At 34.9% G+C, this 14,494-nt stretch overlaps 1 protein-coding gene across 3 annotated transcripts in view; it reads left to right on the plus strand.

Moving 5' to 3' along the window:
• The window catches only part of LOC107626104 (protein ROOT PRIMORDIUM DEFECTIVE 1), a 7,374-nt gene continuing 4,137 nt past the window's right edge, over positions 11,258 to 14,494 (plus strand). The window contains exons 1-3 of one of the 3 annotated variants that reach the window (XM_016328885.2): positions 11,258 to 11,508; positions 12,038 to 12,143; positions 14,213 to 14,297. The gene's annotated coding sequence lies outside the window, so the exon portion shown is untranslated. Of the gene's footprint in view, positions 11,509 to 11,899; positions 12,144 to 14,212; positions 14,298 to 14,494 lie in introns of those variants that run through there. The other 2 variants (XM_016328886.2, XM_021116448.1) reach the window with 2 other exon arrangements.

Genomic DNA, 14,494 nt, shown 5'->3' on the forward strand with positions numbered 1-14,494 from the left:
TCAAATTTATCGTATAATATTCTCAAATATTAACTTTATGTGAAAATAACTACATGCATACGAATCTTTAAACTTTAAATATTCAAACTTCTAAATTATCACTTAAATGAACTTTAACATTAATACTTAAATATACACAATTTATCAAGCACTAGAGACATGAAGAATATACACAATTCATCATCTCTGCTGATTTTTACTTAAATATATTGCTTAAAATAATCTCATATATGATATTCAATTTTGGACAGAATAAATTGACTTATGAACCGTTGAAATGTATGACGCATAAACCATTTTTTGTCTTTTTTTTTTTTTCTTCTATCAATTAATAATAACAATTTACAAATATGAATTTCACCATTTAATACGAAATTTCTTATTTCTTGTTCTTATTATTTCCTACTACCATGATGATGATGAAGTAAAACCAACGGCTGAGATGGATTGTGAGGGGTGGGTCCCAACAGCATATGGCTAGATGAATGATGGTGCAAGAAGCATGCAAAAAAAAGAGAACACGTGGCAGGAGACACACATCCTTGAAGGGTGTGGGTCCATTGAGAAGGGTGAATTATCAAATATGAGGCTAAAAAAAATTTAGATATAGAAGTAAGATGAGTGTTATATTTTAAGGTAGTATTTTTTGGTGTTTTTTAAAATTATGGGAGGTACATAAATCGAAGGAATTTGTATTTAAAAAATTTTAAAAGTTTGGAGTACATAAATCGGATCTACCGATTTGTGTTGAAAAAATTAAAAAAATTTGGAGTACACAAATTAGACTGTCTGATTTGTGTACTCCAATTTTTTTTTTATTTTTTCAACACAAATCAGTCCGATTTGTGTACTCCAAATTTTTTTAATTTTTTCAACACAAATCAGATGGTTCGAGTACAAAATCGAACGGTCTAATTTGTGTACCTAAAATTCAGACGATCTGATTTTTGTACCTCTTAAGGCTAGATTTGGTAAAGCTTTTTTAAGAGGTGCTTGTGCTTTTTAAAAGCACAAGCACGTCATTTTGCGTTTGGTAAATTAAAAAGCCCAAGTCCTTGTGCTTACGGCTTTTAAAAGTTAGGAGTGCTTTTGAAAGCACCTAGGAGGGAGCTTTTCAAAGCTGGCTTATGCTTACCAAATTTTTTTCATTTTCCCGCACGTATTTCCCGCTATTATATTGTCATTAAAATTCTCGTATATTTCTAACTTCTCATCCTAACCTTCACAAATTCTAACACAATCTTCATATATTTTTTATTTTTCAACCTAATCTTCACAAATTTCAATATAAATACATCTCTATCACATATTATGTATGAACTTCTATCTATTTATGTTATTTTTTTTTGCGTTAATTTTGTATTTTTTCAGTAGATCTATTATGTTTGTTTTTCTCTGTTCTTTGAAACGGAAAAAGGTTGATCTGGTTTATGAAAATCAATCATAAAATTTTCTTTGCATGAACATTAGTCAAAATTATAATAACAACATGTATATACATATGTAAATATAGATATATAATTATAAGAGTAGTTTATTTGAGATAAGTGTCCTATTTTTTGTGATCTATAAAGGTGAACCAATATATATAGGTGGGTAATGAACGTACCCAGTATTAACATTGGATTACATACAAATTTTATTATTGACTAATGATAAATCTATTTATATTAGTACAGAGAATAAATCAAGTAAATATGTTAATTATTATGATACTTATATAATAAAATAAATACTAAATATGTTAATTTAGTATTTTTAGTAATGATGTTTAGGATAAAATAAATTTTTATGATACTTATATAAAATTTTAAAGTTAAAAAATAAAAAAATTTATTTATTATATTTATGTTTATTATGAATTTTTTATTTTAACATTATTTTATTTTAAAATATTATATAAATTTTTAAAAAATTAAAAAAAAATTATTTTTTGTTATAAACATGTTTATTATAATTTTTTTAACTTTTAAAAGCTGTTTTACCAAACACAATTGTGGTGTTTGTACTTATTAAAAGTCATTTTTAATTTGATTTTACCAAATGCAAGTGCTACAGCTTTTAAAAAGCTATCTTTTAAAAGACAGCTTTCATAAGCTACTTTTAAAAAATAAAAGCTTTATCAAACCCAGCCTAAATATTGAACGGTCCAATTTGTACTTAGTACATTAAATTATTCCACATTTTAAAAAAATACTAATATTAAAAATAAAAATAAATGTCAAATATGAATGATCATCGTACAAAACTGGTTTAGTGAGCAACTGGATGGGACTTTGGAGGGAGAGTCATGGGACCCACCAAACACTACCCCAAGGGGCTATGTATATAAACGACTACGCCACATACCCCGCTTCGTTCCTTCCATTATAATACGACAAATTTTAAAAATTTCACCTCCTTTTTTCCTTTTCTTTTCTTAACTTTTTTTTATTAGGTCTATGTTTGTATTTTTCTATTAGTTTTTTTCGCAATTTTGAAGAGAAAAAATTTATATGAACTCCACATACACGTTTTTGTTTTCTATTTAATTTGTTTACTGATCCAAACAATGAAAAATTAATTTTTTCATTCATTTTTCTTCTTTTATATTTTTTTTCTACAAATTTTTCTAATTCAAATAATGTGTAAAAACTAAAAACTCCAAATTTATAAGAAAATTAGGGTTTAGTGGGAGTGCGTACTCCGTACTCTGTACAATTTTGAAAATCGAAGATGAGCGGAGTGAGCGGGGAAGAGACTTTGAGGGTGAAACACGGTGAGGCAGCCGATAATGTCGGCGAAAGAGATAAGGGGAGAGCGGGGGAGGGATTGCATCAGGGAAAAGGAGGATCATATTTTGGGAGGGGTTTCTAAGTTTTTGAAGGTTTCTTTCATGGACAAAGTTGTGGGTTCCAAGATTGCTAAAGCTTTTTCACTTGTTGAAACTTTATCGGGAGATAACATTGCGGTAGTTTCTGGGAAGCAAGGAGATCTCTTGCCACCGAGTGTCACGTTTACCCAAGAAGCTAAGAATTGCTTGGCAGAACCTTATAAGGATGCTATAGTGATTAAGGTGCTAGGTAAACATTATAGCTACACTGCATTGTCTCATAAACTCCGAACGGTATGGAGGATTAAGGGAGGCTTTGATTTATTGGACGTGGGATTTGACTACTTTCCTGTGAAGTTTGATGTGGCTGAGGAGCGAGAAAAGGTTCTCTTAGGAGGTCCATGGATGATCGAGGGAAATTATGTGGCTGTGAAGCCTTGGGATCAAGAGTTTAGATCAAGTGAAAACTGTTTTGGAGCAACTTTAGTGTGGATTAGAATTTTTGGATTACCAATTTGGTGCTACCAAGAAGATGCAATGGTCCGTGTTGCGGCTGCAGTTGGCATTCTCGTTAAGGTTGATTTGGCAACAAAATTAGCTAAAAGAGGACGATATGCTCGAGCCTGTGTTTAGATAGATTTAGGATTGTCAGTGACTAAGAAGATTCTTGTTGAAGGTGTTGAATATGAGGTTGAATATGAAAGTCTTCATCTTATTTGTGGCTCCTGTCTCAAGTTTGGTCATGATATGAAGGTGTGCAAGACTGACAGCAATGCAGGAGGAGGAACTAATGCCAAGGTGATCAGCGATGTAGCAAAGCAGCCAGAAAGCTCAAATCCAAAAAATTCAGTACATGTGAAAAAGGCAAGTTTTCATTTTGGCAAGAATCTTGGAGATAAGACTGTAAATATTATTGTCCCGGATTTGGTGGAGAGTGATTTGCATGCTGTTCATGTAGACCATGCACAACATGAGGATTTGGAAGGTTGGACTGAAGTGATTAGGAAAGGAAAGTATAAAATGGGTCAAAAGCCTTCTCCTAGCACCCATCAGGTCCAACCAAAAGCAAAGAAGACTCCTAACAAGGCTACCAATACTTGGACAAGGCCTAATCACCAACGTACAACACATGCTACTGGATCCAAAGTAAAATTAAGCAGGGGCATCAATATTGGAAAACCGGTTAGTGTGGCTTCTTCAGGGACCCAGCACAATGTTCATCATCAGCAGCAAGGTGAGACAACAAATGGCACTGTGCGAAAGCGTCCTCGCCCAAACTCTTTTCAGAATTCACCAGTAGATAAGGATGGAGCATCGATGGCGGGTATGGTGCAAGTTTCGACGGAAAAAATTGGGCTGCAACTTGAGAGTCCATTAAAGGCAGGATCGTCGAAGATAGGGACATCATGTTGAGTCTCGGGTTTGTTATTGGAGCTCCCTTTTTGCTGTTTTTATAGATAGTTTCAATATCATAGCCTGGAATGTGAGGGGGTGCGTCTAACAAGATGGCCCGTGTGCATTGTAAAAATTTGGTGAGAATATATAAACCATCTTTCTTCTTTCTCTTTGAGACTCATACAATGTTTAATAATTTGAAGAATTTGTGGGATAAGTTGGGTTTTCATTGTGTTGGTATTGAGGAAGCAGTAGGACACAGGGGTGGCATTTGGTTTCTATCTTCTATTGCTAATGCTTCTTGTGTGGTTATTGATCAAATTGACCAATATATCACAGTGAAAGTGAGTGTGAGTAACTTAGTTTGGCTTTGTAGTGCAGTATATGAGAGTCCTCAATTCGAAAAAAGATGTATGCTTTGGGATCATTTGCATTCTATTAATTCAGGCCATAATAGACCGTGGATGGCCGTTGGTGATTTTAATGAGATTGTAGCACCAGATGAGAGTACAGGTGCTTATTTTTCTTCTCACAGAGCTATATTAGCTACTACTCTAGATGACTGTGAGCTCTTTGATCTTAAAGTGACTGGTAGGAGATATACTTGGTATAGAGTAGTTCAGGCTGGCAGGAACTTGGCTAAAAGGTTGGATAGAGCTCTAGTTAATGAGGCGTGGATGACAATGTTTCCTGAGGGTTATTCTGAAATTCTTAGCAGGCTTCATTCTAATCATTGTCCTATTTTAGTTCGTTGTCATGGTAGCCCCAGAGTGAAAGGTTCTCGTCCTTTTAGGTTCCAAGCTGCGTGGGTAACACATCCTTCTTATAAACATGTTATTAGTAAGGCTTGGAATCAAGAGTTTGGAGGCGTTACTGAAAGGCTTAAGATGGTTCAACAGGCTTCTTTGGACTTCAACTCAAAGATTTTTGGAAATATTTTTGTGCGAAAAAATAAGCTGAAATATCAGATTGATCAGATTCAACGGCATTTGGAGGTTACCGATGTGTTATCTCTGAGAATTAAAGAAGCTGAACTGAGGGAATATTACAATAGGCTTTTATTGCAAGAGGAACTTTTTTGGTACCAGAAATCTAGAGAGCAGTGGGTCAAGTATGGGGATAGAAACACTAAATTCTTTCATCTTCAGACTTTAGTGCGTATAAACCATAATAGAGTACATGGATTATATGTTAGAGATGGGTCTTGGTCTACTGATCCAGATATTCTCCAGGAAGAAGCCCTCTCTTTTTACAAGAATCTCTTTGGTACAACAGAAGAGGTTGAGGTTGATTGTTTAGGGGATGTTCCGATGCCCACTCTAAGCACTGAGGCTTGTGCTAGGTTAATTGACCCTGTCTCTTTTGCGGAAGTCAAGTCAGCAGTATTCAATATGAGCCCTTTTAAGGCTCCTGGTCCAGATGGCTTTCAAGCTTATTTTTTTAAAGAATATTGGGAGATAGTAGGCACTGAGATTTGGAATATTGTCCGGAGCGCTTTTTTGGGAGAGTTCTTAAATCCTAGCATCATGGAAACTCTGATTGTGCTTATTCCTAAAATTGATAACCCTACCTTTATGAAGGATTTCAGGCCTATTAGCTTGTGTAATGTTGTTTATAAAATTATCACCAAAGTATTGACTAACCGAGTTCGGCCTTTTCTTCCAGATATTGTTAGTGCTTTACAAGGAGGTTTTATTCTGGGTCGTGGTGCTCTTGATAATATTATTGTGGCCCAAGAAATTCTGAATTTCATGAAGCACACAAAATCCAAGAAAGGTACTCTTGCTTTTAAAATTGATCTTGAAAAAGCTTATGATAGGGTGGATTGGAGGTTTTTGGAGAGTACTCTCATTGCTTTTGGTTTTCCTATCATCACTGTTAATTTGATTATGAATTGTGTCCATGCATCATCTCTTTCTATTATGTGGAATGGGAATAGATTGGATAGTTTTGCTCCTAGAAGGGGGCTTAGACAGGGCGATCCAATGTCTCCTTACTTATTTGTGCTTTGTATGGAAAGACTTGCTTGCTATATATCTCATAAGGTGGTCGAGGGTGTGTGGAAACCAGTTTCTGTCACTAGGGGTGGCCCAAAATTTTCTCATTTGATGTTTGCAGATGATCTCTTACTCTTCTGTCAGGCTACAAAGAGTCAGGTCCAAATGGTCATGCATTCTCTTAACATTTTTTGTAAGGCATCTGGCATGAAAGTGAATCTTGAAAAGTCTAAAGCTTTTTGTTCTAATGTGACTGCTCGTAGAAGAGATATTTTTACTAGTGTTTCTTCAATACATTTTGCTTTGGACTTAGGAAGATATCTTGGAGTTAACTTTAATCATTCCCGTACCAGTAGGGCTTCTTTTCATTCGGTGATTGAAAAGGTGAGGGGAAGATTAGCTAATTGGAAAGGAAGGCTTCTAAATAAAGCAGGGAGACTTTGCCTGATCAATTCTGTTGTAGCATCCATTCCTGTCTATCATATGCAGGTATCTTTTTTTTCAAATTGGGTTTGCGATAAATTGTCTTCTATGATGAGACAGTTCCTTTGGAAGGGTCAAGTTGATGGTAGAGGTCTTTCTCTTGTTAATTGGAGGACCGTGATCACTCCAAAAAAATTTGGTGGCTTGGGTGTTAGAGATCCTGCATGTGTTAATATATATTTACTTGGTAAATTGGTGTGGCAACTTTTTCATTGTCAGGACAAGTCTTGGGTTGCTCTATTGAGGGCGAAGTATCTGAGGAATGAGGGAGTTTTAGATGGCCCTGTCCCTTGCAATGCTTCTCATGTTTGGAAGAGTATCTCAAAGGCTTTTGGTGCTCTTAAGGATGCCTTCTCTTGGTGCGTTGGGTCACTTGATCAATCTTTTTGGTTTGACAATTGGAGTATTGAGGGTCCAATTGCTCAAGATGTCCCTTTTGTACATATATCTGACTCTGATTTAACTATTAGAGACGTTTGGAAAGATGGTCAATGGAATCTCCATGATATTTTCTCTATCATTCCAGAAGATGTCAAACAGTGTTTGAATGCTTATAATCCGGATTTGAATGCTGGAGAGAGTTCGGGTTGGTCGTGGGGTGTGGCATCTTCTAGACTTTACTCAGTTAGGAGTGGGTACAGTTGGCTAGCCAAAAGAAAGTTTGACTGGAATGAGCATGATAATTGGTTGTGGGTATGGCGACTGCATATTCCTGAGAAGTACAAGTTCTTGATTTGGCTCAGTCTTCATAATGTTATTCCTACGGCAGAGTTTCATTTGGGTCGTGGTTTAGCTTTATCTAGCACCTGTCATCGTTGTCAGAATGGTTCTGAATCCATTCTTCATTGTCTTCGGGAGTGCCCTAGTGCCAAGGAGGTCTGGAACCTTTTAGGCCTATATTCAGATAACTCGAATTTACATGATTGGCTCTACAGAGGTGCAAGGAGTGGAGATGTTTTTCTTTTTTTTTTCGACCATCTGGTGGATTTGGAGAAGCAGGAATCATGACTTATTTAATATAGATGATTCATGGAGTGCTAGTAAAGTGGTGAGTTTGATTCGTAGTTCAGTAACGAAGTTTCACACTATTTTTGCTATGCATCAATCTCTGTCTCCTCCTTCACTTTGTTTGCATTGGGTTCCACCTCCAGTTCATTCTGTTAAATTGAATTATGATGCTAGTTGGTTTGCTCCTTCTGGCTATGCTGGTTTTGGTTGTATCATTCGCAATCCTGATGGATGTTGGTTGAAAGGTTGCATTGGGAAAGTCGAAGTGAGCAGTGTTCTTTTTGCTGAATTGTATGCAATTTGGAGAGGTTTACTTCTTGCTTGGGAGAGTAGATTTTGTGAGGTTATTTGTGAAACAGATTGTTTAGAAGCTCTTTTCTTGGTAAACCAAAGAATGCTTGGTAAGAATATTCCAGAATAGGATTTGGCAAAGCATATACAGGAGGTTATGAATTGGAATTGGAGAGTTTCTATTCTTTTAATTCAGAGGACTGCAAATAGTGTTGCAGATTGTATGGCTAAAGCAGCTGCTTCTGTCACGAACATTCACTCGAATTGGAGCCAACCATGGAGTGAGCTTCAACATCTAATAGATTTAGATATGACCCTAGCCAATTAATTTCGTTTTGTCTCTTTTTTTTCTTTCTTTTCTATTTAGTCACAAAAAAAAATAATGTGTAAAAACTGGACATATATATTTTTTTATTTATATCGGTCTGTCAGATTCAATGAAAAAGTCTGATATAGTTTTCATTGTGCTAACATGACCGCTACAAATATATACATGGAGGGAGAATTTTTAAAACAGGATAAATTAATTCATCTTCTTCAGAATTTCTCCCTGTCTTTCTAGTTTCTATGCTTGGATCTTCCTCCCTCTCCCTCTCATTTGCCTTTCTCTTTCTCTCAAAATCTCGTTGCCTATCATCATCACTACCTCAAGTCTCCATCTCTCTTTCCTGCTTAGTACTCTCGTTACTATCCTTCTCTCTCGCTCTTAAAGATGCAAGCCAGCAACAACATACATGACCGTCGCTGTCAAGATCAGTCCCTCAGCCTCTCAAGCTTGCACTGTTGCCTCCCTTCTCTCTCACTTAGTCTCTCAGATCTCTTCTCTCAGCCTCTCAAGCTCGCACTGTCGCCTCCCTTATCTCTCTCGCCCAACCTCTCATATCCCTTCTCTCAGCCTCTCAAGTTTACTTTCTGTTGCATCACTTTATTTGATCTCTCAATATCAGCAATATCTCCAGTAATGACGGGTCTCGACATCGGCTTCTACGTTAATCTGCTCCTTTTCTTCCAACGTTGATATGCTCCTCTTTTTCTCTTCTTCCTTTATGAAAAAATTTGAATCTTTCATTTAGGAGTTAGGCCTACATAAAGTCTCTCTCGCTCTTCGCCTTCTTCAAAGAACCCTTGTTGTTTTCTTTTTCTTTTAATTTAATCTACTTAATTAGTTCTTGAAATTAATAAATGTGTTTTTTGTTGGTTGAATTTGTTGTTGTTAGATAGTCGAAAGATTATAGTTTGGTTTGCTAATTTTGTGGTATGTTGTTGTAGCTTGTTTTAAATTAAGAACAAATTTTGTGGAGAACAATGTTGTTGGGGCACTTTGAACAAAGTTTTAGCTAATTAATTAGTTCTTGGAATTAATGAATATGTTTTGTGTTAGTTGAATTTGATGTTATTATGTCATGAATCATTCAAGATTTAAGAGATTGTTCATAGTGAATGGATTATAATCACTATTTTGATTTGTTTTGATTCAATGGATTCAATGTTGTTATCTATTTGCTTTGTTTTTTTATTTGGTAAGAATGTTTATTATTATTATTTGAAAAAAAAACAATAAAAAAGGGTGGAAGAAAAATAAAAATGGTAGTATATGAGCGAAGGAAGAAGAAAGGAGAAGACGGATTTATATGTCATTATTTTGAAGAATATGGACTAATTTGTCCTATTTTAAAAATTCTCCTTCCACGTGTGCATTCGTAATGGCCACATAAGCACAACAAAAATCACGTCAAACTTTTTCGTTAGGTTCGACAGACCCATATGAACAGAAGGATATATATGTCTAACTTTTAAAGGGGTCATGAACTTAAAAATATTTTTAAATAGTCAGAGACAAAAATATTTGCAGCACAGAAAATTGAAGACTTATTTGTCATTTTCTCTTATGTTTAATTACTCTCATTTCTTTCTATGAACAACATAATTTAACGCCAAGAAAAGAAAGATTACAAAGAGATAATTACAGAAAGAGTTATACTAGATGAATTAGTATCGAAATATAAATAAATGCAAGAAAGTACTGTAAAATAAATAACATAACCACGTTATAAAAAAAAAGTAGTATTGATTTTATCGTGTCTATTCAATTTACCCTTTAACTTTCGCCTTTTATCATTGTTATTAAATCAGACTTGATCCGCCCGATTCGACCGAAAACTCACTAATTCGGTCACCTGATTAGGTCGAGTCACTCATTAGGACCATCCACGCATATGACCTGAAAGACCCGAGTCAACCTGTCGAGTTTTGTAAAGAATTGGTGACTCGGCCGGTTTATACAACTTGAACCGGGTCATGTTTTTTATTTTTAAAATATGAAACCTTATCACCCGCAGAACGTCTCTCTCCCTGAGTTCTCATACTCAAAACTCTATCTTCTCTCTCGCTGCCTAGCCTACTAGAGTCTCTCTCAATCTCACTCAAGTCTCGTCCTTGGGCTCCTCGTCGCCGGCGCCAAAGTCAACTCATAGGGTTGTCGTCCCTTATCGTCTTTTGGTTTCTGTTTGTTGTCGTCGTCGTGGATCGTGGACCGTTGGTGAGTCCCCTATTCTCTCTTTTCCAGACTTTCTTTCTTCCTGTATTTTGAGATGTTGCTGAATTGCTAAAATAAATTAATTTGTCTTGTTGTTGATCTAAATGTTGCTGTAAATCATGACTGAACTAAGAATTATTGAATTTGTTACTGAATTTGTTGTTGTATAGGTTGAATTTGTTGCTGAAAATATCATTGGGCTAATTTTTTGGTTGATAAAAATCATCTCTAAGTTGAATTTGTTGCTGATTATCACTGAACCTTGAATTTGTTACAGTCTTGCTGAAATAATCACTTAGCTAATTGTTTTAGCTGCTATAAATTATCTTTAGAACTACTTTTTTTTGTTGTTGAAAATGATCATAGTTGAATGTGTTGTTGAAAATTATCAATGAGATGAATTTGTTGCTATAAGAATATATTTGATTCTTAGTATTGATTGAGTTGATTCTTACATAGGCAGTATTAATTTGGTATGATTAGTTGATAACAATGCTATGCAAGATATAGATGCAAATCAAAATGAAGATAACGTTGGTCAAGTTCCAAATTTGTCCGCTAAAGATATAAATGCTGATTGAGATCACTCCTTGGACTTGATTTACTTATTGTGTTATGTTTTGCTCTCTTCATTTAAATTGAGTAAGTATTTTGTGATAGTTAACTAGTTTATTTTCTATTTTTACATCATTAGTTATGTTTAAGAATTGATCATGCCCCAACACGGCAACACCCCCACCTATTCGTGAATCACTATCCCTCTGAACTCTGAAGCAAAGTACAAAATCACCAAACCAAAACCCTAGGTTCTCCCTGCAACGGTTCTGCTGCAGTGCCGCCGCCGTCCGTGCTGTCTGCTTCTCCGCGCCCTCTCTTGTAACCCAGGCCCTCTCTTGTAGCTCGGCGTCCTCCTTCCCCCTGTCCCCGTCCTCCCTGGCTTCTCTGTTCGAGGTTGGAGCAGCTCGCCGTCCGTGTCTCCGTCGAAGGTTAGTGGCACTGCTTTCACTTCGGTTCTTCTCTTCCTTTTATGCTCTGTTTGCTGATATTTGAATGTGAAATTGTGAATGGATTAATGGAAAATCAAATAATTGATTTTGCGTTGCTGCTCTTTTTTTAATTCCTGAAATTTTTGTTGAAATTTTCTTGCTGCTGCTAAAAATGGAAATCAAATAATTATTGAAATTTTTGCGTAGCTTTATTGATTTCAGGTTTAGTGTGATTAGGAATTACTTGTTGCTGTTTTGTAATGTTTGTTGCTGAATGCTAAAAATGGAAATCAAATCAAATGCTGTTTGTTGCTGAATGATAATTTTTGTTGCTGAATGCTAAATGCTGAATGCTGTTGGTAGTATTAATTTTCTGGCTGTGCTGCTGCTGCTGTGGGTTCTGGTGTGCTGTTGTGTGTTTTGTTGCTCTGCTGTGTTGATCATCTTTCTCAATGGGTCAATGTTCACTCTTCACTCTTCACTTGCGTTGTGTTGATCATCTTTCTCAATTGTCAATGTTCTTTATCAGAACTGAGAAGGAAAATGGCAATCTGAACCAGCAAACGGATTTCCGCAGTGTCAGCGCGTGCTCACACTCGCAGGAACAAGAAAACTAACTCTTTTTCTGCCCTCTGGTACCTCTTCATCTTTCCTTCTATTTCTGCACTAGTTCATTGTATAGTAAGTCAACTCTTTGGATTACTGGCATAATTGAATTGGAGATTCAAGAGACAGTTGATTTCTTAATACTGAAAATTCACCCTTAGTTTTGATCTAATTGTTTTGTTTAGTAGGAACTAATAGAATCTCTTCATGGCTTTATCATTGTTGTTTTCCAAGTTATACTAGTTTCTTGTAAGAGAATTAAAGCTAAGCTAGTCTTGCCTTCCGTTTTGCACAAATAGGAATATGTAAATACAGCCATTTTATCAAAACTACAGTCACAATTAGGAAGTTTAATTTAATAGTATATGATGCAGATACGCCTATGGTACAGATATTTGAGTAGAAACGAAGTATTGGTACATGATAGCTTGCATATGTTGCGGAATAGGATAATAACAATTAAGAGTATTGAGTATTGATATACTTGTTATCTCTCTTTGAAATGTTACTTTCTGTATTTACTGTTTTAATTTAGCTTTGCATTCTCTCGGGACTTCTTGGAATAGCGATTATAGTGTTGTTTATTGGGTTTCTTTCAGTATATCATGGTATTATCTGATATCTTCACACTTTGTACTATTTGAATTGGCATTTCTTTCAATAGTGACTCACAAGTTGCTTCTATATTCTAGGATGTTTATTTATAATTTATTTATTATTTTATTTTAAAACGGTTTTTTTGGTTGAATCACGGTTAGACCGGTTGGATCAGTGAATCAGTGACTAAAGCGGTTCGATGACCGGTCCGGTTCTCAAAACCTTGGAATTTAATCTTGTTTGTTATTAGTGTGTTTGTGAAGACATGCTTTTGAATTTATAAATTTAAGCTTATTTTTTCTAATTTTATATTTATATTTAATTGTGACCGGATCAACTGGTTCAACCAGTAATCCACTGGTTGAACCAGTGACCCACTCGTATAACTGGATCAATTACCGGTTCAGTTATGATAACTATGCCCTTTTTAAATCAAATTCACTGGTTCGATTTAGGATGGGACCAAAGTTTCTCTCTCCTATTTTAGTAAATCGAATTGGGTTAATTCGATTTACTTGGATGCTTGCTAAATTGAATAGGTTAATTTGATTTACGTGTAAATGCTTAAATCAAATTAGCCTGATTCGATATATATAGATTTGTTTAGGACAGATGTGTAACCATTTTCTATTCAGAACATTTGCGTAAATTTGATCTCCAATCAATTTATTTATGTAAATGATCCTATTTATTATTCTTTTCCTATTACAAAATTTACTCTATAAAATATTCTTTTTACTGTACCAATAATATGTATTATTTCTGTGTATATTTTTTTATCTTTGTTAGTTGTGACGGTGTTATGTTTATGGTGACTGCAGGTATTCAGTTAAGTACTTGCATACTTGTAATAATGTTTCTATTTTAAGTAGTTAAAAAAGATGTAGCATCACTTTGTGTAATTTTCATAATACAAGATACACGAGAGGAAGTTGATAAGGGAGGAATGGTGGGTTGCAAATTTGGAAAGGAAACAATTTGGATACCTGACTTGAAGAGAGGCAGGGACTAAGAACTAACCAACTCACAAAGTAGATAATGGAGGAAGAGGAGTAGCTTAAAATAAGTTTCAAATCAGTATCAGTTATGAAGAATTATTAATATTCCATGTGTAATAGGTTAAAATTAAGGCAATAAAGTTCAGCATATCATAGTAGGAATGTTGACCAAATAAAGTTATGGTGTTACTATTAGCATGGTTTTGCTTATTCCATAAGAAAATCTAGGCATCAAATTGAAGTGTGGAAGTTGACTTATAATTAGAATTGATTTGTTCAACATTGAAAATAGAAATGAGTTGATAGTTAGGTTGATTGATACATAATGGTGAAAGTTTTTTGTATTGTCCAGTTTTTTTATACATTAGGATATGTACTATTTTATGCCTTCTATTGATTCTTTATTTGTTCATTCAATATTGTTTTTTGCAATGCTGAATTTGTGATCACAAAGATTCAACCTTCTTTTAAGCTCATTAATTTTGTTTTATTTATTCTGGAAGGAAATTATCTAGATGGTTGCTGTTCTACTTGGAGCAATCACATTTGGCCTTGGGACTTGGCAGATTTTTCAGGAGACAAGATAAGGTGTTTTTTCTTCTACTTAGCTGAGCACTAATATATATATATACGACTATATTCTTGACTGTTTATTTGTATGACAATAGTGCATAGTTTTATATGCATAGTGTATTGAGATTGAATTCAAATGTGACACATTGACTTTGTGATTTCATTTTGCTTCATCATTTCATTATGGTGAAGATCTTTTCTTTGTTTCTAAC

The sequence above is a fragment of the Arachis ipaensis genome, chromosome B02, assembly GCF_000816755.2.
Source record: "Arachis ipaensis cultivar K30076 chromosome B02, Araip1.1, whole genome shotgun sequence".
Lineage (NCBI taxonomy): Eukaryota > Viridiplantae > Streptophyta > Magnoliopsida > Fabales > Fabaceae > Arachis > Arachis ipaensis.